The following is a 25,781-nucleotide window of genomic DNA, read 5'->3' as shown; positions in this document are numbered from 1 at the left end:
GTCTCCCAAACTGCGTGGTCTTTCTGATCTCACGCATCGACAGGTCACCTTGGCGTGCTAAAAGTGTGACATGGGTTCTCACACAAGGGTGGAGATTGTGCAAAAATAGGGATTTGAAGGTTCGGTCTTCTGTGAGACCTGGTCCATTTCTTCCCTGGAAAAATGTTTGTTTCAAGCGATTAAAGTAATCCCTGGGATGCTCTGAACGCTTGTGCTTAATTTTAATGGCTGACATGAATGCTGACGCTTCGTCAAAATAAGGGGAATACTCCTCAGCGAGGGCTTTGCATAGCTGAGTGTAACTATCCCTAATGGAAAACGGCTGTGATTCTATGAATGTGCGAACTGATCTAGAGGTGGTTTTCCAAATCAGCTTCACTTTCTCTCGTTCTGTTGCATAAGGCAAGTCCGAGAGGCTACACTCAATTTCTTTGAGGTAGTCTTCAACATGGTAGTTTGACCTTGCTGGGTCGAATGGCTCCATGTCCTTGGCTAGTGAATCTAGTAACTTTAACCGAGGGAAATGTTCAAGGACATGTCTATTAGAATAGGAAGGTGGACCTTCACTATCCAAGTGGTGTAACTCTTGGTCAATAGGATGCCTACTGCCTCCTGTCTCTCTCTGCCTAGGTGGCAGTAATGAGCCTTTATGCATCTCAAGTTGAGAAATATCTGTATTTCTCCTTGAGGAAAAAGCTGTAGCATGTACGTCACTGTGCCAGCCTGTTATCTGCTCTACCTGGTGAGACGTCCCTTGTCTGTACGTTCTGCCAGTGGTGTACATCAGCATGCCTTCTGCCGTCCTGCTCTGTGTCTATAGGGGGCAACAGTGAGCCTTTGTGCATCTCAAGTTGGGAAATTTCTGCATTTCCTCTTGAGGAAATAGCTGGAGCATGTACGTCACTGTGCCAGCCTGTGCGTGGGTCAGTGGAATGATGCTTAGCATTCATACAAGGCTTCTTAACTGTGGTACCTAATGAGATGTCCCTGGTCTGGACATCATGCGGAGGATAATGGTCACCAGCATGCTTTCTACCTTCCTGGTCTCTGTCCATAGGGGGCAACAGTGAGCCTTTGCGCATCAAGTTGAGAAATACCTGCATTTCTCCTTGAGGAAGAAGCTGGAACATGTACGTCACTGCGCCAGCCTGTGCGTGGGTCAGTGGAATGATGCTCAGCATTTAAGTAAGGCTTCCTAGCTGTTGTACCCGACGGGATGTCCCTGGTCTGGACATCATGCAGAGAATAAGGAGGGCCAAAAGACATAGCAGGATTAGTATTACTCTTTTTGTTACTCAAGAGTAAGGGGGCAGAAGCTAGGGACGAGTATGAGGGCTCTGCTGACTCGTAGCAAGAGGATGCAGACAGGGCATCTGCTCTTGGAGGGTGATTCTCCACAGAGGCTTCACTTTGAGCTTCAGAAGCTGAACCGTCAGTAGTATCATATGGATACTCTGAGGAAGAACTAGTTGCATCTAATCTAAGACTCATGGGGACTGGAGCCGGGGCCTTAGGATGTATGACAGGTGCATCATCACCTGTGGAGTGCTGACTATATGGGCTTTCTACTGTAACTAATAAAGAAGGTCTAGAGGTGCCAGATCTAGTTGCAAGGAAATCTTGCGCACTCGCACAAGCAAGCTCACTCTCCCTTTGGAGGCGGGCAGTTTCTGTTAAGCCCGTGTGACGTTCACTTACGGTGAGCACGTCATTCAGCGCATGAGTGGTCAGTTGGAGGTTGTGGCGAAGGCTCTCAACCTCAGAACTGAGCTTAGCAGTATCCTGTTTGAGGAGTCCATTTTCCTTGCGTAGTGCCTCTACTTCTAAGCGAGCCTGCTGCTGACATAGAAGGAACATTTTAAAAACTACATCTGGAACGGTAGGGGTCTCCTCAAAGTAGTCCTTTAGAGGTTTGTCAACATCCTTCCTACCTGGTTCAAGCATCTGAAGGAGCTGAAGCAAAGATTGACAAGTATTCTGTTTTAGAAAAGCCATGGTTAGTCTAAATGTACTTATAGACTAGCTCAAAAAAGGGACAAAATCAAGTCAGCTTCAGTACAATCTGGCTTAGCTATTGTGCCAGGACCTTGTGTCTGGGCAGGTAAAAAGGGTAATTACCTAGGTGGACAAGCCAAATTGAAACTTGGGTAAAAAGAATTGTGCCAAGGTTCTTCAGCTTCTGAAGAAGATAGATGAGGTGGTGGAGCATAACAGAAGATATTTGACCTGTGAAGTGACTGAAGCACCTACACTAGAGTTTAAAGAGGAGAGGCAGTCAGGACCATCTGGGAGAGGACCAGACCAGACCACTGGAACACACCAGACCACTGAACCAGACCAGACCACTGGACCAGACCAGTTCACTAGACCAGACCAGTCCTCTGGAACACACCAGTCCACTAGACCAGACCAGACCACTGGAATAGACCAGACCACTGGACCAGACCAGACCACTGGAACAGACCACACCAATGGAGCAGACCAGACCACTAGACCAGACCAGTCCTCTGGAACACACCAGTCCACTAGACCAGACCAGACCACTGGAACAGACCAGACCGCGGGATCAGACCAGTTCAGTAGACCAGACCAGTCCTCTGGCACACACCAGTCCAATAGATCAGACCACACCACTGGAACAGACCAAACCACTGGACCAGACCACATCACTGAAACAGACCAGTCTACTGGACCAGACCAGACTACTGGAACAGACCAGTTCACTAGACCAGACCAGTCCTCTGGAACAAACCAGACCACTGGAACAGACCAGACCACTGGACCAGACCACACCACTGGAACAGACCAGTTCACTAGACCAGACCAGTCCTATGGGACATTCCAGTCCACTAGACCAGACAAGACCACTGGACCAGACCAGACCACTGAACCAGACCAGTCTACTGGACCAGACCAGACCATTGGAAAAGACCACAACACTGGAACAGACCAGTTCACTAGATCAAACCAGTCCTCTGGTACACACCAGTCCACTAGACCAGACCAGACCATTGGAACAGACCACACCACTAGACCAGACCACACCACTGGAACATACCGGTTCATTAGACCCGACCAGCCCTCTGGAAGACACCAGTCCACTAGACCAAACCACACCACTGTAACAGACCAGTTCACTAGACTAGTTCAGTCCTCTGGAACACACCAGTCCACTAGATCAGACCACACCACTGGAACAGACCAGATCACTGGACCAGACCACACCACTGGAACAGACCAGTTCACTAGATCAGACCACACCACTGGACCAGACCAGACCACTGGACCAGATCACACCACTGAACCAGACCAGTCCTCTGGAACACACCAGACTACTGGAACAGACCAGTTCACAAGACCAGACCAGTCCTCTGGAACATTCCAGTCCACTAGACCAGACCAGTCCTCTGGAACACACCAGTCCACTAGACCAGACCAGTCCTCGGGAACACACCAGTCCACTAGATCAGACCAGACCACTGGAACATTCCAGTCCACTAGACCAGACCACACCACTGGATCAGACCAGTTCACTAGACCAGACCACACCACTGGACCAAACAAGTCTACTGGACTAGACCAGACCACTATAACAGACCAAACCACTGGAGCAGACCAGACCACTGGACCAGACCAGTCCCCTGGAACACACCAGTCCACAAGACCAGACCAGACCACTGGAACAGACCAGACCACTGGACCAGACCACACCACTGGAACAAACCAGTTCACTAGACCAGACAAGTCCTCTGGAAAAAAACAGTCCACTAGACATTACCAGACCACTGGACGAGACCACACCACTGGAGCAGACCAGTTCACTAGACTAGACCAGTCCTCTGGAACACACCAGTCCACTAGATCAGACCACACCACTGGAACAGACCACACCACTGGAACAGACCAGTTTAATAGACCAGACCAGCCCACTAGACCTTACCAGACCACTGGATCAGACCAAATCACTGGAACAGACCCGACCACTGGAACAGATGAGTTCACTAGACCAGAACAGTCCTCTGGAAGACAACAGTCCACTAGACCAAACCACACCACTGGAACAGACCAGACCACTGGACCAGACCACACCACTGGAGCAAACCAGTTCACTAGACTAGACCAGTCCTCTGGAACACACCAGTCCACTAGATCAGACCACACCACTGGAACAGACCAGACCACTGGACCAGACCACATCACTGGAACAGACCAAACTACTGGACCAGACCAGACCACTGGAACATACCAGTTCACTAGACCAGACCAGTCCTCTGGAAGACACCAGTCCACTAGACCAAACCACACCACTGCAACAGACCAGTTCACTAGACTAGATCAGTCCTCTGGAACACACCAGTCCACTAGATCAGACCACACCACTGGAACAGACCAGACCACTGGAACAGACCAGACCACTGAACCAGACCACACCACTGAAGCAGACAAGTTCACTAGACCAGACCAATCCTCTGGAACACACCAGTCCACTCGACCAGACCACACCGCTGGAACAGACCAGTTCACTAGACCAAAGCAGTGCTCTGGAACACATCAGACCATTGGAACAGACCAGACCACTGAACCAGACCACACCACTGGAACAGACCAGTTCACTAGACCAGACCAGTCCTCTGGAACATTCCAGTCCACTAGACTAGACCCATCCTCTGGAACACACCAGTCCACTAGACCAGACCAGACCACTGGAACAGACCAGACCACTGGATCAGACCACACCATTGGAACAGACCAGTTCACTAGACCAAATCAGTTCTCTGGAACACACCAGTCCACTAGACCAGACCAGACCATTGGAACAGACCACACCACTGGACCAGACCAGACCACTGGAACAGACCAGTTCACTAGACCAGACCAGTCCTCTGGAACAAACCAGACCACTGGAACAGACCAGACCACTGGACCAGACCACACCACTGGAACAGACCAGTTCACTAGACCAAAGCAGTGCTCTGGAACACATCAGACCATTGGAACAGACCAGACCACTGAACCAGACCACACCACTGGAACAGACCAGTTCACTAGACCAGACCAGTCCTCTGGAACATTCCAGTCCACTAGACTAGACCCGTCCTCTGGAACACACCAGTCCACTAGACCAGACCAGACCACTGGAACAGACCAGACCACTGGATCAGACCACACCATTGGAACAGACCAGTTCACTAGACCAAACCAGTTCTCTGGAACACACCAGTCCACTAGACCAGACCAGACCATTGGAACAGACCACACCACTGGACCAGACCAGACCACTGGAACAGACCAGTTCACTAGACCAGACCAGTCCTCTGGAACACACCAGTCCACTAGATCAGACCAGAGTACTGGACCAGACCAGACCACACCACTGGAACAGACCAGAGCACTGGACAAGACCACACCACTAGAACTGACCAGCCCTCTGGACCACACCAGACTACTGGAACAGACCAGTTCACTAGACCAGACCAGTCCTCTGGAACACACCAGTCCACTAGATCAGACCAGAGTACTGGACCAGACCACACCACTGGAACAGACCAGACCACTGGACCAGATCACACCACTGGACCAGACCAGTCCTCTGGAACACACCAAAGTACTGGAACAGACCAGTTCACTAGACCAGACCAGTCCTCTGGAACATTCCAGTCCACTAGTCCAGACCAGTCCTCTGGAACACACCAGTCCACTAGACCAGACCACACCACTGGAACAGACCACACCACTGGACCAGACCACACCACTGGACCAGACCAGTTCACTAGACCAGACCAGTTCTCTGGAACACACCAGTCCACTAGACCAGACCAGACCATTGGAACAGACCACACCACTGGACCAGACCAGACCACTGGAACAGACCAGTTCACTAGACCAGACCAGTCCTCTGGAACAAACCAGACCACTGGAACAGACCAGACCACTGGACCAGACCACACCACTGGAAAAGAACAGACCACTGGACCAGACCACACCACTGGAACTGACCAGTCCTCTGGACCAGACCACACCACTGGAACGGAACAGACCACTGAACCAGACCAGACCACTGGAACAGACCAGACCACTAGACCAGACCACACCACTGGAGCAGACCAGTTCACTAGACTAGACCAGTCCACTAGATCAGACCACACCACTGGACCAGACCAGACCACTGGACCAGACCAGTCCTCTGGAAGACACCAGTCCACTAGATCAGACCACACCAATGGAACAGACCAGACCACTGGACCAGACCACACCACTGGAACTGACCACACCACTGGACCAGACCACACCACTGGAACAGATCAGACCACTGAGACAGCACAGGCACATGATGATGAGTATGGAGGTAGGGGATGAGGAAGGAAAGGATAATTCAGAGATTTCAACCTTTTGATCATAATTTCTGAATTCAGACCTTATTAATCTTTGAAAGTGACAAATTATGTAAAGTGATCAAATTTTAAATAATCAGATGAAAAAAATAAATTATGCCATAAAATGTTTAAGACCAATTTTTATTAAACCTTTATCCGATTTAAATATGCTTAAATAAGCATCTATTGTGTGAAACTCATAGATTTATAGTCAAGGCAACGTTTACAGTTCATGACTTTGTCCACTTTGTACAGTAACAATAGAAGAGGTAATGAGATATATTCACATTGTACAGTAGCAGTAGACCCTCATCTAGGGTTTAACCTACCTGAATCTGCACATTCAAATAATGTGAAACAGGGAACGGATACTTTACAATCTGACAGACCAGTATTAACACGGCTGAGATACAGCTGAGAAAAATATTAGCAACAGAACTGTTTTTGACACACTCAAACCAGCACAATACAGCACTACAATGAGAGTGTTATCACATTGTTGACATTAGACTGACAATAACATCCAGTCAGCAGTGATCCTGTAGTCTGAAACTAACCAGTAAAAACAGTGAAAAACTGGGTGGCATGTGGCTGGAAACATGTACCTAGCAACAGTGAGGCTACAGTTGGACATTGTGCACACCTGTATACCTGTAAGGTAAAGGTGGGTGTATGGTAGGAGTTTCTTATAAAATGAGTGGTGAGTGTATGTCACGTCTAGCCCTTCCCTCCTCCCTGGTCCCGCCTAGCTCCCCTCTCCCATTCGTTCCTCCCTCTGTCTGTCACGCCCCCGTCTTTAGTGCCCACACCTGTGTCTCGTTTGCTCCCCTGTTTTAGAGTATATATTCCCCTCAGTTTTACTCCCCTGTGTCGGTCTTTGTGTTTCTATGTGTTCATTTCAACCCGTGCTGGTTCCCCCACGTTCGGTAGCCTGCACCCTCCTGTTACTCCTTCCTCACGCTGGTCTGGTTTGTTCCGTTCGTCTTCCTGGTTTTGATTCTCATTTCTCGTAGTAGTTCGTTTAGTTATTCCTTTGTATGTTTTGCCCTATGTTGGTTTGTCTCGCCTTAGTGGTTCCCTCTCTGTCTCCTTGGTTAGAGTTTTATGCCTGCGTGTTTGCGTCACCCGCCTCTGTGATTCGTTACAGTGTACTTGCTGTGAGCATGAGGATCAGTGAAGTTCGTGGGTATGGGGTGATGTGGAAGAGATGATGATTATTCAGACATATTCCTTTAAAATTATGAAACACTTTCACACTGTAAATATCCCCAGTGTGTAATGAAGGACAGTCTTATCATTTCATGCTTTAATTGTTATGGTTTTGCTATTTTAATTTCAGTCTGTCCAAAGTTGAACCTGGTTCTGTGTGGCAGTGACGCAGCAGTGAAGACCTCCATATCAGACCTCATACTGGGCCAGAGAGAGCAGAGTCCAGATCCCAGATCAGTGTGTGTGAGAGAGGGACACGTGTTTGGACACCTGCTCACCCTGGTGGAGATGCCAGCTCTCTACAACACTCAGCTCTCAGAGGAGGAAGTGATGCGTGAGACTCTCCGCTGTGTCTCTCTCTCTGTGATCCTGGAGTCCACGCTTTCATCTTCATCACTACTGTTGGTCCCCTCAGTGATGAAGACAAAGGAGAAATGGAGAAGATTCAGAAGATCTTCAGCTGTGAGATCAACAACCACACCATAGTCTTCATCACTACAGAGACCCCGCGTGACACTTCACAGCTGTCTGAAACAACTCAAGTGTTTATTGACGCCTGTAGAGGACGTTACCATGTGATGTCACTCAGTTCAGATCCATCAGAGCTACTACAGATGGTTGAACAGATGGTGTTGGAGAATAAAGGAACCTGCTACACTACAGTGACGTACCTGAACACACAGATGGAGGCAGGACTGAAACACCAGGCAGACATGAGGAGGCACATCTGTGAACTCCTTCAGGGTTAGAGTTAGGGAGATTCAGGGTAACAACAATATTAACATATTCTAAAAAGATCTGACTGTGTGACTGTCAGTGGAGAATCACATTTAACTCACATTTAACAGTATGATACTGTAAAAGGAATGGTAATTTATGTTAATTTCACTGACATTTTAAGAATGAATTCAATTAATTGAAATGAATTTTTGATGAATTGATAGTCTTTCATTTTTAAATACTGTACAAATTGCTGTACAGACTGAATAAACATTCAATAATTCTTTATTAATTCCTCACAGCATTAAGAGCCAGCAGTCATAATCTCCGCATCGTTCTGCTGGGGAAGACTGGAACAGGGAAGAGTGCTACAGGAAACACCATCCTGGGGAGAGACGTCTTTAATGAGGACGCAGGATATGAGTCAATTACCAGAGTGTGTCAGAAAGAGACAGCTGAGGTTAATGGAAGACTGATTAGTGTGATTGACACTCCAGGACTGTTTGATACTGAGTGTGATGATAAAGAGATAAAGAGAGAGATCAGTACGTGTATCTCTATGATATTACCAGGACCCCACGTCTTCCTTCTGGTGCTAAAGGTCGGTCAGCGGTTCTCAAAAGAGGAGAGAGAGACTGTTAAAATAATCCAAGACATATTTGGTGAAGGATCTGTAAATTACACCATAGTATTGTTTACCAGAGGAGATGAGTTGAAGAACAGGAGCATTGAACAGTATTTTAGAAAACCTGGATCAGTAATTCTGCACCTCATTGAACAGTGTGGGAACAGATACCATGTGTTCAATAACAACACCAGAGACCACTCACAGGTCACCACACTCCTGGAGAAGATAGACGCCATGGTAACAGAGAATGGAGGGAACTACTACACTAATGAGATGTTCCAGCAGGTAGAGAGAAAAATAAAAGAAGATCAGGATAGAAAACTGAAGGAGAGAGAGAAGGAGAGCGAGAGAGAGAAAGAAGAACTGAAGATCAAATAAGAAACAGAGATAGAGAGGATGAATATAATCATACAAGAGGAGAAACAGAATCAGTATGATGAGAGAAAGAGAAGGGAGGATGAGTTTAGTGAGAAAGAAAAACGACTCAGAAAAGAAATGGAAGAAAAAGATGAACAGCAGAGACTTGCTGCTGTTAAAAAAGAAGAAGAATATGAAAAAAGAAGGAAGGATTATGAGAAAAAGACTGAAGAAAAGGAGAAAAGATTATACACAGAGATAGAATTGCAGAGAGAAGAGTTTAAAAGACAAACACATGAGGATCAATTAAGGAGAGAACAGGAGGATGAGAAAAGGAGAGAGAGAGAAGAGAGAGAGAAGATAGAAAAAGAGAAGTGGGACAAGAGACAGGAGAGAAAGAGAAGAATTGAACGATGAAATCCAGGAACACAAGAGAAAACTGAAGGAGATACAGGAACAGAGTGAGAGAGAGAAACAAGAACTGAAAGTTAAATATGAAGAAGAAATTACAAGGTTAAAAAACACTTTACAAAATGAAACACAGAATCAATATGATGAAAGAAAGAGAACAGAGGAGGAGTTTAGTGAGAAAGAAAAACAACTCAGGAGAGAAATGGAAGGAAAAGAGGAACAGCAGAGACTTGCTGCTGTTAAAAAAGAAGAAGAATATGAAAAAAGAAGAAAGAATTATGAGAAAAAGACTGAAGAAAAGGAGAAAAGATTATATACAGAGTTAGAAATGCATAGAGAGGAGTTTAAAAGACAAACACATGAGGATAATTTAAGGAGAGAACAGGAGGATGAGAAAATAAGGGAGAGAGAAGAGAGAGACAGGATAGAAAGAGAGAAGAGGGACAAGAGACAGAGGAAGGAGAGAGAAGAACTGAATGATGAGATCCAGGAACACAAGAGAAAACTGAAGGAGATACAGGAACAGAACGAGAGAGAGAAAAAAGAACTAAAAGCTACATATGAAGAAGAAATTACAAGGTTAAAAAACACTTTACAAGATGAAAGACAGAATCAGTATGATGAAAGAAAGAGAACAGAGGAGTTTATTGAGAAAGAAAAATTACTCAGGAGAGAAATGGAAGAAAAACAGAAAGCAGAGACTTGCTGATGTTGAAAAAGAATATGAAAAAAGAAGGAAGGATTATGAGAAAAAGACTGAAGAAAAGGAGAAAAGATTATACACAGAAAAAAGAAGAAAGGATTATGAGATCCAGGAACACAAGAGAAAACTGAAGGAGATACAGGAACAGAGTGAGAGAAAGAAACAAGAACTGAAAGCTACATATGAAGAAGAAATTACAAGGTTAAAAAACACTTTACAAGATGAAAGACAGAATCAGTACGATAAGAGAAAGAGAAGAGAGGATGAGTTTAGTGAGAAAGAAAAACAACTCAGGAGAGAAATGGAAGGAAAAGAGGAACATCAGAGACTTGCTGAAGAAGAATATGAAAAATGGAGGAAGCATTATGAGAAAAAGACTGAAGAAAAGGAAAAAATGTTATTCACAGATATAGAAATGCAGAGAAAGGAGTTTGAGAGACAAAGACATGAGGATCAATTAAGGAGAGAACATGAGGATGAGAAAAGGAGGGAGAGAGAAGAAAGAGAGAGGAGAGAATTGGATGAGAGATACAGGAGGGAAAGAGAAGAATTGAAAGCTGAGATCCAGGAGCTGAAGAGAAGAGATCAGAGTAATGAGAGGAGGAGAGGAGAGGAGGAACAGAAGAGATCTGATCTAGAGGAGAAACTAAAACTCACAGAGGACTCACACAGGAAGGAGAAAGAATCAAATAATCAACTACTGAAAGAGATGGAGGTGAAAGTTCTAGAGGAAGTGAAATCTAGAGAAACACTCATGATCAAACATCGAGAGGAAATGGAGGCGATGAAGACAACCATGGAGAAGGAGAGACTGGAATCAGAGATAAACAGAGAACAAGAGAGAAAACACACAGCGAAGGAATTTAGAGAGAAGGAACGTCAACTGATCCAGCAGATGGAGGAAAAAGAGCAAACCTTCACTGAACTTGAGAGAGAAGTAACCACGTTAAGAGCAGGTAATGATCTCTGTTATTAGTCTATGATATATTATTAGCAAAGTTAAGAGCAGGTAATGGTCTCCATTATTAGTCTAAAGTACAGGTAAAGACTTTTCTCTGTTATTAGTCTATGATACTTAATTTCACCAAGTTAAAAACAGATATGATTTGTTATTAGTCTATTTAACTTTATATCACCACGTTAAGAGCAGGTAATAATCTTTGTGTGACGGGCAGGGTGAGCGAAATAAAATGGAAGCGATCACGCCAAGTCTCAGGGGAAAAAGGATGGTTTCATTGAAAAAGTGCGCAAACCAAAACCCGTGAACTGATCCAAATTAAGGATATAATAACCAGCGGTCAACTGGTACAAAGACAAGACATATATAGACAAACAAACGACCCTCAGGTGAGACGGATCACGGGCTCCGCCCACCCAAGAGCCATGATTGACAGGACAGCTGCCGCTGTAGACGAGGGCGACCAGTAGGGGGCCCTCCGTACCGTGACACTTTGTTATTAGTTTAATATGACACTTAATAAGCCCCAGTAAGGTGTGCAAAAGAATGCTAGAATGGAATAATGGTTATTCCAAGACAAATTCTATGAAAACTCACAGCATGTCTACAGACTGCATTTCTAAGGGTACATTAACGTTTTTCAAGGCAAGGCAACTTTATTTATATAGCACCTTCAGAATCAGAAGGTTTTATTGCCATATGAGTGAACAGGTTCACAACATTAGGAAATTGCAATTGTACTTGGTGCTAACATAAAATAAATAAGTTAAAATATGCAATGAATACAGAATAATAAAAAAACAAGAAAGGAAAAACACTTTAATTAGACACTATAACCCGATATTACAAAACATGCAGTACGTATGTTGTCTGAGAGGAGTTGTAAACATTTAGTGCAGAGCATAAACCAGTAGGTGAATGCTAAATTGACATAAGTGACTGTAGAAATAATAATAAGTAAATTATAGTCATGTTATCATGTAATGAACATTACAGTGCCGTGATCAGCCCAGACAGACAGGTGCATAAACATAAGATCATGAGCGTTTCACCTTGATCATGAACAATCACCTTCTCAGCAGAGCGCACAATGCGCTGTAGTCTCTGTCTGTCCCGGGTGGTGGCTCCAGCGTACCACACAGTGATGGAGGAGGTGAGAACGGACTCTATGACATAGACATGGACCATGGTCCTTGCTGGCAAGTTGAATTTCTTCAGCTGCTGCAGGAAGTACATCCTCTGCTGGGCCTTCTTAATGACAGCAGTAATGGTGGGCTTCCACTTGAGGTTCTGGGTGATGGTAGTTCCCAGGAAGTGAAAAGAGTCCACTGTGGTGATAAAGGTGATAGTCAGGATGATACTCCGCAACACTCCACTTTGCTGCCACTGCTCCTCCGCGCACAATAGGAAACCCACGCAGACACATGGAGAACATGGAAACTCCACTCAGAACAGTACTATACAATAGGCGATACAACAGTACTACACTACAGTACTATATACAATAGGCGACCAGACTGACAAAGAGAGAACTGTAATTGTAGTCAAGGAATAGCTGACACAGGAGCTAATACACATAACAAACACCCATACAAATATCACCCAAACAAACGCACAGGATCACAACTGGATGCAAATGCACATCAAACAGATAAGCAGAATCTGGATCGAAATAAGCCTCTCTTCCTCCTTCCTTCCGGGTCAGTCTTCATTCCCAAGCCAGTTTACATGGAGTCATGCGAGAATAGACAGCCAACAGGATCGTCGGAAGGAGGCGGTGAGAGAATAGACAGCCATAAACACACAGCGACCAAAGGGGTCGTAACATATCCTGTTTACATTTTAGAATAGCACTGCATACATGTTGCAGTATGTTCCATGCTTTAAAATACAGGATACAACATAGAGTGAATCTTAGTACTCTGTTGTTCATATTACTGACTCAAAACAAACTCACCTTTACATAAATGGTATTTATATAAAAGTGATTTAGTACATTACACCAGGTTTAATGCTATTGACTTTAACTATTTTTTGTTATGTTTATTTGTAAACTTGATTTTTAGATCAAAGTTGAATTTTTATAGCTCATCATTTGAATATCTTTTGGGAGAGGTTTTTGAAATAATTAAAAAATCAGTTGTCTTAATTTTTCTACAGTGCAATTTACATTTTAAGCTGCAAGAGGAAAAGTGAACAGTGTTTCTCTACTACAGAAATAAATGTAGTAGTCCTGTGTTGTTCTAACATAGTACCATGGTAACCTGCATGTACTTCTTTGTTATCCTTGAGTGTTTCCCTTCAAGTCTGTTCAGAGGTGGGTAGGAATGCGTTACATTTACCCCGTTAAATTTACTCAAGTAGCTTTTTGGACAAAAATGTACTTGTGAGAGTAGTTTTAATATGAACAACTTCCACTTTTACTTGAGTAAATATGTGGTGAGAAAAACGCGACTTTTACTCCGTTACAATCGTATTTGCGCCACGCGCTACCGTTACTTTCGTTTTGCAAGTAATTCATCTTGTCAGTGAGAAGACTGACCAACGTCTTGTCACCTGAGTATGAGTGACCAATCAAATGAAGCCGGTAGAGCTGGGCGATTAATCGATATTATGTATTAATTCGAATTTACAGTTAAGGTTGATGTGTTTTTATGAAAATCGATTTTCTGAGTTTTAATTTTCACCACCGACGCTGCACTGTGGGCTCCCGTAGTTCAGTGAGTTTAGCACCTCCCACCCATCCACCCTCAACACACACACACACACACATAAACATGACGGCGGAGCTTGTGCCCAAGAAAAGAGCAACTAGCTCCGTGATCTGGAGTTGTTTCGGTTTTGCGGCGTCAGACGTAGACCAAACAAGTCCTCGCTGTAAGGTGTGTTTGAAACCGATAGAGGGAGAGAGCAAAGAGTATTGTTTAGTTGTGTTGTGAATAGTTTCCCTCCACGGATTATTTAGGATTAAGCAGTTTCTGCCTCAGTTACCGAACCCGCTTCAATGGATTATACTTTCGCGAGTGACCGTAGTGCGCAGCTCCGCACACCTTGCGCGGAACTGCGCGAACGGTGGAAGCGTTTATACTCCGAAACGATATGTGGTAGTATAAAGAAACACTCCTCAAAAACAGGGGAATGAACATTTACTTGACAAAAATTAATGTTGCATTGTGTTCCAGGTTTGAAAAGTGCTGGAATTTAGGCTAAAGTGAGGGCAGCCCTGTTCTTAATCATAATGTAGACAGCGTGACTGTCAGTACGCAACATGCAACAATTGTTAAATTGTATTTGTTTTCCATTTTATTAAAAAGGGCACCAAATTATTTATATCTATTTATTTTTTGAGGGTGTGTTTATTTATTTATTTTAAGTTTGAGGGTGCATTGTGTCAGTGCTTAAACTATGTTGGAGAAAGCCTTCTAAAAGTTACTGGATGTTCTCACATGTTTACAATTGTTTTTTGCTTGTTTCTGGTTGCACTTTAACCCCAAAGGGGAAATTTAAGTTAAAAATAAATTAAAACTTTTTTTTACCATTCCTTTATCATCTGTAGTTTTTTAGTAGAGGAAAATAAATCTATTAAAATCGAAGATTTTTGGGGGGGGCCATATCACCCAGCTCTAGAAGCCGGTCAGTCACGTGATCACATACGCAAACGTTCTCCACCGGTAGCAAGAAAGTGACAGAAAAACCTACCGAGCATCCCTGACCTCATACAGCCAATGTTTACATTACAAACGTGTAAAAAGGACAGTTATATAATGCGCTGGTGGCATGGTGGTGTGGTGGTTAGCACTGTCACCTCACAGCGAGGCGGTCTGGGTTCGATTCTCGGTCTGGGCTGCTCTGTGTGGAGTTTGCATGTTCTCCCTGTGCCTGTGTGGGTTTCCTCCGGGTACTCCGGTTTCCTCCCACAGTCCAAAGACGTGTGTGTTAGGTTGTTTGATTACTCTAAATTGCCCGTAGGTGTGCGTGTGTGTGTGTTGGCCATGCGGTGGACTGGCGACCTGCCCATGGTGTACCCTGCCTTCGCCCGGAGATGCTGGGATTGGCTCCAGCCCCCCCGTGACCCCGACTAGCGGGATTAAGCGGTTCAGATAATGGATGGATGGATATAATGCGCTGTCAGTTGTGTCTGCCAAACATGTGAACATTTCAGCCTACAAGAACTCAACATCAAATTTGAGGAAACACGATTCGAAGTTTGCCATATGTATAATTATGTGTAATGCTTTATCTCTGAGGCATAACGTTTGTATGATGTCAGTGCAATACTAAGAACCAGTTCTCATTCTGAGTGTTCACACTAGTAATATATGATGATTAAGTTTGCTACAAATTGATTCAGTTGGCGTCAAGTTGTAGCTACAGTATCGGCTGACAGTCTCCTCAGTTAGTGCCTTTGTAGAATACATTAAAGTTACACAGGCCTAATAATTAGCAACAAACAAAAATACAAATTATTTATAATAAATACATTTTATATATTATATTTATTTATAATAAATTATTTTTATTATCATTAAAAGTCATTGTTTCCAGTAATTCAATTTCCCATGATTTAATTTATTGACACAAGACAGTACTCATGCATTTACTCACTACTTGAGTAGCTTTTTATCAAAGTACTGTTTTACTTTTACTCAAGTAAATTTTTGGATGCATACTTTTACTTTTACTTGAGTAACATTTGGTTCAAGTAACAGTACTTTTACTTGAGTAAAATTGTTGAATACTCTACCCACCTCTGAGTCTGTTCTCCCAGAAATGTGTGTCACGCCTGGCTCCGCCCCCTCCCTGTCTGTCTAGCCCGGCTCCTCCTCCCCTGGTCTTCTGTTTAGTTCCACCTCTCATTTTGTCATTGGTTTCAGCTGTTGCTTGTTTGAGTGTTCGTTTGGGTTTGTATTTATTCAGTGTGTTTCAGGTCTTCAGTGTGGGTCAATGTTGATGTCGAAAGTCTTTGCTTCTGTTCATGTTGAAAGCTAGGTTGTTCTTGTTCTACAGTTTGGTTATCTTTCTCTAGGTTAGTTGTGTGTAAGGTTTGTTTCTGGTTTGCCATGTTCCCTTGGTTGTGTTCAGTTTACCTGGTGTTGTATATGGTTAGTTTTGGTTGAGTCACATTTCCTTATATTGTATTCTAGCTGTGTGTTGTCCTGAGAGTTTGTGTTTAGATTAGTAACCTATGTGTTCAGTGTTTCCTAGTTCGGAGTGTATTGTATGTATTGTATGTATTATGGTCTTCGTCTGTTTGTTCTGGTTATGTTTCGTGTTTGATTCGGGTGTCTTTGTATTGTCTTGTGTCGTATGTTTTGGTTCCTTGTGTATGTTCATCATTCTTATGTGCTTTATATAAATCAAGTTGTTTTGAGTTTAGTATGTGTCGTGTTCTGGTTTGATTAGTCTATAGTTGTTGTGTTTGTTCTAGTGTTTAGAATTCCACGTAAAGGTAAAGCGGTACGTGCAAACGCTACACGGTTAGCCAGTATGGCTACTTCAAACAGCCTTGAGTCCCGCTCTCTAACGCCAGTGCGTCCGCTCCCTAGTCATGGTACCACCCCAGCATTACAGATTGACCCACCTGATCAGGACGCAGCGAGAGAGCGCACGGTAGAGAGCCTCACCATTCCTGGTGACCTGCGTGAACGGGTAAAACGGGGAGAGCTGTTTGAACCAGCCTACGCCTATGCCAGCCGCCCAGGAGCGGTCAGAGAGCGTACCCGAGGTCCAGGTGCGGTCAGAGAGCGTACCCGAGGTCCAGGTGCAGTCCGAGAGCGTACCCGAGGTCCAGGAGCGGTCCGAGAGCGTACCCGAGGTCCAGGAGCGGTCCGAGAGCGTACCCGAGGTCCAGGAGGGTCCTGCCTGCGAGTTCGAGGCCCCGGAGGGTCCTGCCTGCGAGAGTGAGGCCCAGGAGGGTCCTGCCTGCGAGTTCGAGGCCCCGGAGGGTCCTGCCTGCGAGTTCGAGGCCCCGGAGGGTCCTGTCTCTGCTGTCCGGAAGGGGTCGTCGCCGTCACCGCCACCGCCTGTCCCCTTGACCCGTAGGTGGTCAGAGCCATCGCCGCCTGTCCCTGTGTTCCAGAGTTGGTCACCGTCGTCGTCGCCACCTGTTCCCACTGCTGGGAGGTGGTCGTCGCTGCCCGTCCCGGTGTCCTGCAAGGGGTCTTTGCCTGACCCTCAGACTGCTAAATTTGGGCCAAGATCTACTCCGCTTGGGCCAGGACCTGCACAGCCCGTTCCCACTATCCTGCCACAAGGACTGCTGGGAACAGCCACCCAAGGGGACTATGACCATGATACAGGGGTTAGCATAACCCTCATGATGTGGGAACTGTTGGAACACATGTCCCAAATGAAACTGTTGCTCTGGACTCCTGTTTCTGATTATGTGTTTGTGCCAATTCCCATGACCTCCTATTGTTCCTCTGTAGTCTCTGTACCCATGTATGTTTCAGGTTCATGTGTTTTTGTGACCTGTAAGATTCCCGTGCCTTGTCTGTGTGTTCAGCTTGTTCCTGTTCATGTATCTGTGGTTTTTTGTATACTCACCTCTGTGTTCTCTTGTTCCTCCGATCCGGTGTCTCCTCCCAGGTCCACTACTGTACTTACCTCTTCTCCCTCTGACGGTTTGGCTGGTTCCTCTTCCACTCCCATTCGTACACCCGACAAGGTCTCCTTTTCTGCAGCCTCGCTTTTTGGAGTGCCCCCAATGGGATCTGGTCCGTTCTCTGTCTCTGGGTCACTTGTGCCGTCCGGTGGTGTGCCGAGTGTGTCCGGTGTTTCGCTTCCATTCACTACCCCTGTGTCCCCTGCCTCTTCCGTGTCCTCAATGTACGGTTCTGGTTTTAGGTGTTCGCCTGCTTCTGCTTCTGGTCCTGCCCCCATGTCTCCTGTCTTGTTTCCTGGTTTCCGTGTTGTTCGTCCTGGTTTTGCCCCAGTTTCTGCGTGACTTGTTTTTGTTTTCTTGTATGGTTTTCAGCGCCCCGGAGTGGCGCTTTAGAGGGGGGGTTCTGTCACACCTGGCTCCGCCCCCTCCCTGTCTGTCTAGCCCGGCTCCTCCTCCCCTGGTCTTCTGTTTAGTTCCACCTCTCGTTTTGTCATTGGTTTCAGCTGTTGCTTGTTTGAGTGTTCGTTTGGGTTTGTATTTATTCAGTGTGTTTCAGGTCTTCAGTGTGGGTCAGTGTTGATGTTGAAAGTCTTTGCTTCTGTTCATGTTGAAAGCTAGGTTGTTCTTGTTCTACAGTTTGGTTATCTTTCTCTAGGTTAGTTGTGTGTAAGGTTTGTTTCTGGTTTGTCATGTTCCCTTGGTTGTGTTCAGTTTACCTGGTGTTGTATATGGTTAGTTTTGGTTGAGTCACATTTCCTTATATTGTATTCTAGCTGTGTGTTGTCCTGAGAGTTTGTGTTTAGTTTAGTAACCTATGTGTTCAGTGTTTCCTAGTTCGGAGTGTATTGTATGTATTGTATGTATTATGGTCTTCGTCTGTTTGTTCTGGTTATGTTTCGTGCTTGATTTGGGTGTCTTTGTATTGCCTTGTGTCGTATGTTTTGGTTCCTTGTGTATGTTCATCATTCTTATGTGCTTTATATAAATCAAGTTGTTTTGAGTTTAGTATGTGTCGTGTTCTGGTTTGATTAGTCTATAGTTGTTGTGTTTGTTCTAGTTTCTAGTTCTTGTTTAGAATTCCACGTAAAGGTAAAGCGGTACGTGCAAACGCTACACGGTTAGCCAGTATGGGTACTTCAAACAGCCTTGAGTCCCGCTTTCCAACGCCAGTGCGTCCGCTCCCTAGTCATGGTACCACCCCAGCGTTACAATGTGTCCTTGTGTACTACTAACACTAGTAGTGTTGTGTGTACTGGTTGTTCCCAATGAAACTGTATTTAATCCTATATTTTAATTCTAATTTCTAAATTTCTAACATGCTCTGAGTATTTCAGTTAGTTTCTCTTAAATCTTCTATTTGTATATTTTTATTCCCAGGTCAAAGAATTAACCAGCAGCAAGACGAGGAGATCACACATACGACTCCAGAACCAGAAGGAGGAGCACAGGTATTTGTTGTTATACAGTTATTACATGACGTGTAATCTTTGAATAAAAGACCATGTACATGAATTCCCTGTTCACTGAACAGAGCAGTGCTGAGTAAATGGTAAAAAAAGTTCACATGAGTGCATTTTGTAGTTCTTATTAATTTTCTGAATGATGATTTGTTGTTTGGACATTAATTACATTTTTACTTTACAGGAACAAATGTCACAGCTCAGAGTAGCAAAAGATGAATCAACAAATGAAGAAAAGCAAAATGCTAAAATAGAACAACTGTTCATTAGGCTTAATCTCACTGAAGAGTATAAAAACTAAATGAAGACTTCAGATATTCTTCAATTAACTGGACTATATTCATGTTCTTATGATCTCTGTAAAGAGAAAGATAAGATTTGTAAGATTTTCTTACAAAGACTGTTGACAATGGATTACAGAGCAAGGTACATTACTACAGAAGAGGCAGACAAGACTAAATTTGACACTTTTCTAAGAAAAGGAGATAATGTTTTCTGTGATGCATTACAAGACTATTTCTCCAAAGCCTCAATTGATTCTGAAGACGATAACCATAAACATGCCATCCACCCCATGGATGTCCAGATGGCAGTGTTCCACTGTTCAGACAGCTTCCTAAAGCAGCTCATAGTGACCAAACTGTCCCAGTGTCAGTACGCTCTGCCTCTGTAAGTGCCTGATCCCTTCACCAGAGAGATTGAGTTTCCTCTGTGGACATTTAGATAAATCAAGAAGAGCTGGAAGACCATGGACACCTCTGGTAAAAAGACGTCTTTTACTAAACCAATTCATGCAGCTGAAACACCAATGGTGGCGTTCTTCAGGCTGGGCTCTGTGTCCTCATCCAAGTCTCAGCTGACGAACAGTTTGATCAATGAAAAACACAACACATTCTTCCACAGACATTGTCCAGGCAGCAGCAGAACCCGTCTACTGATGGATGGAGTGGTGGAGATCACCTGGTACCTCCCATCTGGGAAAAGCACTGATCATTTCCCTGACTATGTAGCGTTCTGTAATCTACATGGCTGTGCAGAATCTAGTCAGAAGCAATTGGACCTTCTAACTGAAATGGCCACTATAAATGTTGTACTTATATCTGATCAAAGCACAGGGAAAGAAACATTGATTAAACTCTTTCAGGGCCCAAAGCCACTCATCTGTCTGCTTTCTGAGGATGACTGTAGTGTCACTGGGACACCAAAGAGAAAATACAAAATTGGTCTTAAAGACAGAAACCAATTAGGTGTAATTAATGAACTCAGATGGACAATCAAAGAGTGTCTCAGAACCTCTAAACCTTCATTTACACTTGAGGATGTGAGCAAATACAAAACAGTCACCACAGATGAGAACCAATCAGAGTGCCAGAGAGGGAAGGAAGCTGCAATCCAGATTAAGAAACTGCTGGAGGGAGATGAACTGTACAAGCTAAAGGAAAAATATTTGCCCCATCAAGGGAAACTGTGGAATGAGTGGTGTCAAAAAAACAAAGAACTACATCGACTTCAAGGAAACAACATAGAAATGTATATTACTGAAAAAAAAAGAGAAATTACGAAAATCCGTGAAAAGCAGAAAGAATGTGGCCAGTCACCTTATTCAGATTTTTGCTAAGATGTTGAATTCAGGTGAGAATCTGTATTTTCTTATATGGTTTGAGAACTTCCTTAACCAATTAACCTTGAATTACCTATATAAGCTTCATCGAAAATATGAAGGAAAGTGGCATATAGTTTTGAAGTATAAAAACAAGACTGAAAACACTGCTCAACAAATACATGAACTAAAGGAACTAGAGAAAATATCAGAAAAGATGAATTCTGCATCTTTTGGCTTAGAACACATTCTGAGGGAGATGGGTCGGGAATTTGAATCAGGCTTTGAAAAATGAAAAGTTAGTAACATCTCAGTCAGACACTTTACTCTATCCTAGACTTGCTGCAAACCTCATTCTAGCTGGGTTTCCACTGGAGCTGATGGATGGAGATGCTGGTCATGTTCCTCTGGTCTGGGTTTCAGCAGTTCTAGATGAACTCATCAAGATCCTGGGAGACCAGAGAGTGTTTGTGCTGTCAGTGTTGGGGATCCAGAGCTCTGGTAAATCCACCATGCTCAATGCCATGTTTGGACTCCAGTTTGCAGTCAGTGCAGGCAGGTGCACCAGAGGAGCCTTCATGCAGCTGGTCAAAGTGTCAGAGGAGATGAAGGCAGAGCTGAAGTTTGACTACATTCTAGTTGTTGACACTGAAGGGCTCAGATCTCTGGAGTTGGACGGAGTTTCAGCAAGGCACCACGACAATGAATTGGCAACATTCGTTGTAGGTCTGGGGAGCCTGACCTTGATCAACATTTTTGGAGAGAACCCTGCTGAGATGCAGGACATCCTTCAGATTGTTGTTCAGGCCTTCCTGTGGATGAAGAAGGTCAAACTGAACCCCAGCTGCATGTTTGTACATCAGAATGTTGGAGACATCAGCGCTGGTAAACAAAACATGGAGGGAAGGAGACGCTTACTAGGGAAACTGGATGAGATGACAAAATTAGCAGCCAAAGAAGAAGGCAGTCAAGCTGAGTGTTTCAGTGATGTCATAAAATTTGATGTTCAGGAGGATGTGAGGTACTTTGCACACCTGTGGGAGGGCAGCCCACCCATGGCTCCACCAAACCCATCATACTGTGAAAATGTTCAGGAAATTAAAATCAACATCATTTGCCGAGCCAAAGAGTCTTGCTGTTTAACACTGACACAACTTAAAGACCGAATTAAAGATCTATGGCAAGCACTTCTGTCTGAGAATTTTGTTTTCAGCTTTAGAAACACACTGGAAATAGCACTGTATAGGAAACTGGAAAAAAAAGAATGGGAAATGGACCTGGAGTCTCAGGAGTGCAATGCTAAATATTCAAGACAAGCTCCACACTAAAATCAATAACAGACAACTACACACAATTGAGTACAGAGACCTTGTGAAAGAAATGAAGGAAACACTTACCAAAGTGCAAGAATCAATGAAGACTTACTTTGAAGAAAATCAGGAAGGGAGTGAAATTCTCCAACAGTGGAAAACATCTTTTGATAAGAAGGTTCACAGTCTACATGAGGAAATTGTGTGGCAAGCAAAAAGAGAGTTGGATGAAATTATTAGGCAGAAAGATGCATGCAGAAAACTAGAAGAGGAAAAATCTCAACTTGAGAGAAAATTCTTTGAGAAGAGCAAAGAGTTTGCATTAAAACTTAAAAACAAAGCTAACAGTGAAAGAGAGTTGAAAAGTCAATTTGATTCAGTGTGGGGAACATGGGTCTCTGATTTGACTGCAAAAAACATGCCTTTAAAGAGAATTAACATTGAAAATGATATATTTGAGATCTTGTCTGAGATATACGAAGGACAACTTGTGAATAATAGAAAATTCACAACGTATGGGGAAATAAGCATGGCAGTTGATTACACTAAGTATGTAAAATTCCTGAAGAAACAACACTGGTTTTTCTCAAAAGACACATTACTACCAGAGGATCAAAACTCAATAAAACAACTGGTAGATACAGTCATTAACAAAACTAAAGACTTGGTGAAGTCAAAACCAGTAGCAACAATGGGCTACAGTTCAAGCTACATTCAAGAGATTGCTCTAGATGTAAAAAAACACTTGGAAGAATACAAATCACCAAAATACAATAAAGAAAAGAAGGCGCCAACATTTGAGCTCAACAAAGATTTCTCAGTGGATCTGTCACTGTATGTGTGTGATATCGCACAAATGGAGTTTGCAGAGCAACACCAAAAATTCAGAGAGGGAAATGATCCTGTGATCTATCTAGAGAAGATGAAACCAGAATTCTACAGTGTCTTTAAGAAATACTGCCACGGTGCCACATCTGCAGTAGATTTTGGAGGTTTAATCTGCAGCAAACTTGGTGAGTCCATCCTGCAGAGCGTCTACAACAGAACTGCCAGTGATCTGGCTGGAGAAATGAGGTCAGTACACCCAGCGTTTAATGGAAACAGGTCAAACCTGGAAAAGCACATTCTAAAGTCACTGGCAGAAATGGAGAACTTTGCATATTTCAACATTTACCTGTTAAATCCTCGGCAACACTTTGAGAACTTCATTAAAGTTGAGGTTCAAAAATACATAACAAAAGATAATCCCAGAGCCATGGAAAAAATTGCAGAGATCATTGCTAGCAAACAACAGTGTGTTATAACTGCAGCAAATACTGCAACACGTGTGGTGACTGAGGACAAAGGAAATGCAAATATGTGGCTGGAGAAATTTTCAGAGGGCCTCAAAGATGAGCTGGAATATAATACTGATCATCTGAGTGTTGATGAGTGTCAGGACATCAGTGACTTCCAGTTACTCACAGAGGTGGTGAAAAAAGAAATCTGTGTAATTACTGAAGATCTGAACAAAAAAATAAACAGCCTGTCTGACCTTAAAATGGAGAACTTCAGAAAGAGGCCAGATGAGATCCTGGTTGAGCACTTCTGTAGGTGCTGCTGGGTACAGTGTCCATTCTGTAGAGCCATCTGCACCAACACGATGGAGGATCATGATGGAGATCACAGTGTCCCTTTCCATCGAGTAGATGGAATCTGTGGCATATCTTACACAGATACAACAAATCTGTGTAATACTTTCTGCACAACTAATGTGCAAAGTGATAGAGTTTTACCCCAATGAATCAGATTGGACAGTACCCTTCAAACAATACAGAACAGCAGGTGACAGGTTTGCTAAGTGGAGCATCACACCAGATAACTCTGAGTTGCCATACTGGAAGTGGTTTGTGTGCAGATTCCAGAAGGACCTGGAGGGATATTATAATAAAACATTTGAGGGAGAAGGTCAAATTCCTGATCAGTGGAGAAAGTACACAAAGAAAGATGCCATTGAGAGTTTGGATAAATATTTTTAAATTTAACTATAAAGATACTGTGCAGTATAACTACAGAAATCATATGTCAGGATGGATTGTATTGTGATGTATTGCTTTGATATGTTTTGTTATTTTGCTAGAATGTTGAACTTGTGGTCTTTTATTTTGTGAGGCAGGTGAATGTCCACCTGGGACTAATTAGTTACGTTAGGGGAAGGATCCTAACAGGCTGTTTCATGGTATTAAAAGAGAGGGGAACATCCAGCATGAAAAAAAGAACTCCAGTCATGTGGGGAAAGACTTGGAAATGGAGACAGTTGAGATGTGGAAATGCCCTTACTCAATACTTACTAGACTAATTTAACAAATGTTTAATGTGGCAGTTAATCAGGTTTTAAAGAGTGAATAAATTAATGGAGACAGTGGAGCTGTAGAAATGCCCTTCCTCAATACTTATTAGACTAATTTAACAAACATTTAATGTGGCAGCTAATCAGGGTTTAAAGAGTGAATAAATGAATCAAGATGAGAGAATAAAAATTAGGTGATCTTTATAATAATCTAATATATCTAATTATCCAATATTGGCAAATCATTCAAGACAATTTTATTATTTTTTTAAATGAGCTCTTTAGTCTTCATTCATCCTTTAGTGTTCTCCAACTTTTTATTCTGTTTAATAATTTTGATGTGACTCAATAAGTTTTTCAGTCTTGTAAATTGAATATTTGAATAAATTCAGTCTATAAACTGCTTTACAGAACCTATTGTGAGAAAAACACTGTTCACATTGTGATTTTAATGTTGCCTACATGCAAACATACTACATCTGAACTGTAATATATTGTATTTGTTTTAATAGTTTTAAGTTTTAAATTTTTTAAAGTGAATAAATGAATGAAGAATAAAAATTAGGTGATCTTTAATCTGTGATTAAAGGTGTAATTAGGTGATCTAATAAACCAATATACTGTAGTGGAGACAGCCCAAAAGCATGCATTTTGTATGACACCCGAAGGGATTCCTTTCCGTGCTGAACTGAGAGACTGGCTCACCCAAATCTCTTTGATTATATGTAAAGATAAACACTGATTCTTTACCCAGCAACAGGCCCCGAAGGATCCACATTCACAATGGTGTTTGTCTCCCAAAAGCTTACAATGCTGACCTTATGATCTCCTGAGCTTGGGAGAGAGGCCATCTAAGAGTTCTGGTCAAAATCAACCTTCTTTGGAGGACACTGGGACCAAATTTCCCGTATTATAATATAAAAAAAGAAAAAAAGCATTCAAGTGCCTCTTCAAAATTATGTCGCTAGCCTCGCAAAAATGGCAACCTGCAGTAGCCCGAGTGTCAGTTCTTGCGAAGCTGACAGTGGGAACAACAAACCCGAAAAACAAATCAGAGATGGATGAATGTAACGAGAGAGAAGGCGTTTCTACTAAAAAAGTGAAGACGTCGTGTAAAA

At 43.3% G+C, this 25,781-nt stretch overlaps 2 pseudogenes across 1 annotated transcript; both read left to right on the top strand.

Moving 5' to 3' along the window:
* Positions 1-7,619: 7,619 nt before the first annotated feature.
* On the top strand, positions 7,620-9,793 carry LOC143517672 (GTPase IMAP family member 8-like; annotated as a pseudogene).
* A 382-nt stretch (positions 9,794-10,175) lies between these two features.
* LOC143517649 (interferon-induced very large GTPase 1-like) lies at positions 10,176-25,122 on the top strand (annotated as a pseudogene). The gene is made up of 3 exons (XR_013132005.1): positions 10,176-11,358; positions 19,342-19,412; positions 19,609-25,122. The product of XR_013132005.1 is annotated as an interferon-induced very large GTPase 1-like (transcript).
* Positions 25,123-25,781: the final 659 nt, after the last annotated feature.

This window comes from Brachyhypopomus gauderio, chromosome 6 (assembly GCF_052324685.1).
Source record: "Brachyhypopomus gauderio isolate BG-103 chromosome 6, BGAUD_0.2, whole genome shotgun sequence".
Lineage (NCBI taxonomy): Eukaryota > Metazoa > Chordata > Actinopteri > Gymnotiformes > Hypopomidae > Brachyhypopomus > Brachyhypopomus gauderio.
This window is presented reverse-complemented; position numbering and strand designations above follow the sequence as displayed.